This window comes from Monodelphis domestica, chromosome 7 (assembly GCF_027887165.1).
Source record: "Monodelphis domestica isolate mMonDom1 chromosome 7, mMonDom1.pri, whole genome shotgun sequence".
Taxonomy (NCBI): Eukaryota; Metazoa; Chordata; class Mammalia; order Didelphimorphia; family Didelphidae; genus Monodelphis; species Monodelphis domestica.
In genome coordinates, this window is record NC_077233.1 from 192,775,094 (window position 1) to 192,778,043 (window position 2,950).

Here is a 2,950-nt window from a genome sequence, read left to right on the forward strand (position 1 = left end):
TGCCCACTTAATCTCTCTGGGTTTGATTTTCCTTTGCAATAAAAAGACGGATTTGTACTAAACAGTATCTAAAGCCCTGTCAGGCTCTAAATCAAAGGGCCCATGCTCTCCCTGAAAGAATGCCTGCAGAAGTTACCAATGATGCACTTTGAGGAGCCTTGGGTCTTGGGGCATCTGGTCTGGTTTCTTCACACTTCATCAGAAAATCCAATTACTAACAACAATTCATACCCCAATAGTTAATGGAGGTTGTAATGTCACTGGAGACTGTCTCTTGCGTTTTCACAAAAGCAGGGATCACATGAGTGGTCCAAGAACATTTCTGTATAGTTTAATACAAATATATTTTTGGAGCAGGTCTGTGATTTTATGAGTACAGGACATTATGGAGCAGTTAACTTCATCAGGAGGTAGGGGATGAGGGCAGAAGGACACTCACCAGATGCCTTGTAACTATTTGCTTTCAAACAGGAGCATGAGAAGGTGAGTTTTACTAATCATGAGTACTGATGGGAGGATTCCAACTGAAGGGTTTTTCTGTTGGATGTTAGGGCAGTGTCATCTTTATTTACAAAGGACAATGCATTGTAAAGTAGGTGAGGGCTTAGTTATTTAGTGAACTGATCATGGTTCCTGAGAAGTAGTAGTCCAATACAGAATAGCACAACATGATCTGAAAACCAGCTATCAAAGCTTGCTCTGCACAGGAGATCCTGTCCAATCACAACTCTTTTCCACCTACCAAATGGATATGACTAACTTCGAGGCATTTTTCAGCAAGGGTGGAAAATGAATGTGGCAGTGAGATAAAATCACCTTTCTTTCAGAAAAGAGTTTGATGCTTTAGGGGTGAAGGCACCGACTGTCTCTGATTAAAGGCTTTCTGCAGTGAGAGTCTGGTCTGTAGAGCCTGGTTTACAGAACAATGGGAAGAATGTTGTTTTAAGACCCCCAGGATTCTCATGTTAAATATGGCACTCAGCAGCATTGTCCATTATAGAATTTGGTGGGAAATTTGACATTTTAAAAATAAATCAATGAAAAATTAGATGGATTTGAAATCAATATCAATATGCATATAAAATAATATATTTAAAGTGCTTATCATAGTTCCTGGTACATGATAGGTATTGAATAAATGTTATTCTCTTTCTTTCCCTCATATCAAATATATTTTCTGGAGGTGAGCATCCTGAAAGGTAATGTGGTGGAGTGATTAGTGAGACTGACTTGAAATTAGGAAGATCTGGGTTCAAATTCTACCTCTAATATTTACTGACCTTATAATCGTGGGAAGTTGCTTAAACTCTTGGTCCCCTTATCAATTCTTCAAATTGTGTATAAAATATTAATCTGCATTAATTAGAGGAAGTTTCTGCATTGAATTCTTTATGAAATCATAGGACTAGTTAAAAAACTTTTTATAATTAAATTGTATAGTACAATTAAATTATAGGATAAAAGTTACTATGGGCTAGAAAAAAATCTTGGAGAAGCACTATAATGTGGATGCAATATGGTGAAAAAAGTGACTGAATTAGAGAGACCTCGGCTTGTATCCTACCGCTAACACTTATTAGTCATATAGGCAAGACCTAGCTAACATAAGTTTCTTCCCCTATAAAAGGGAAATGGTGATTGAAATACTTAACATCAATTATGAAAGTGTATTTAAAGTGAAATGGCAACATTAGTTGCTACTATTATATTATCATTGCTAAGAAGAAATTTATTTACTGAAAAACCAATTAACTTAATTAGTATGAACTTGTGATGAATAAATGAATCGATGAAGTAATACTTGAATTGAGTTTAATAACTGTGTCAAACTCTTCTTCAGATTTTGGAGTCTTGTTGAATACATTATTGAATATAATTTCTCATGGTCTTTACTTCCAGAGGAATTTTAATAGAAATTCAATTAACTCATTCCTGATTTCCTTCTACTTCCTCATCGAAATGAATTTTCAGGAGAATAATTTAATTGCCCTTGAAGTCATTGAAGACATTTTAGAAGTTTGTTTCCCTTTCATTACTGAAAGCTATGTGCTTAGATCAAGAAATAAATTCAAGTTCTTGAAACTGATTTGAAACAAGACAAAATCATGAAAACATAACTTGTTGCTTTGAGAGAAAAGATGGATGAGGCCAACCCCACTGAAGAAAAGATTCAGAGAAGAAGCTGATATAAAAGGAGTTGGCAATGTTCAGTATGTCTTATGTCTCTATATTCCTCTTACTATATATAAGACTTCAGGGAACTTTCCATTGGGTGAGATATGGGACTCTCTTGGTTAAGCTAAGTTACCTCAGTCTCAATGGAAGAGTTCCTACACTCCATATTGTTTGGAATATATTCTCTTATGAATATTTTAACTTTTATTTTACTACCAATTTTTGATAAATTATTTTTTCATTATCTACTATGTATATATTCATTTGTGGAATTGGCATTTGTTGGGAAAGGAATCAAGCTTTGGATATGAAACTTGGAGTTTTACTTCTTCCCAATTAAATAGTAATCAGAAGTTAGTTTGAACCTGAAAACTTCATTTCCTAACTATCATTATTTAAGGGCCCAGATAGAAATAATTCTAGTCTTGTATGCCCTCTCTCCTTGAGGAGAGCAGAGTGGCCAAGATTCTGGTCCCAAACTGAGGACATACTGCCCCTTCTAGCAGGATTAAAATTTCCTCTGGAGAAGGGTGGATTGAGAAGAGCTAGATAGGGGAATTCTGTTACCCTTTGAGTCACAAAATGACATCCCCATATTACATGTTGGGGCTATCCTTCACTTCATATATATTATCTGCTTTGATCCTCATAGTAAGCCTATGAGGTATGTATTATAGATATTTTCTCTCCATTTTACAGAGGAAGAAACAAGTACAGAAATCAACATACCTTTTGCAAGCTATTCCCCCCTCCCCCCCATCCTTTGGTCCTATAA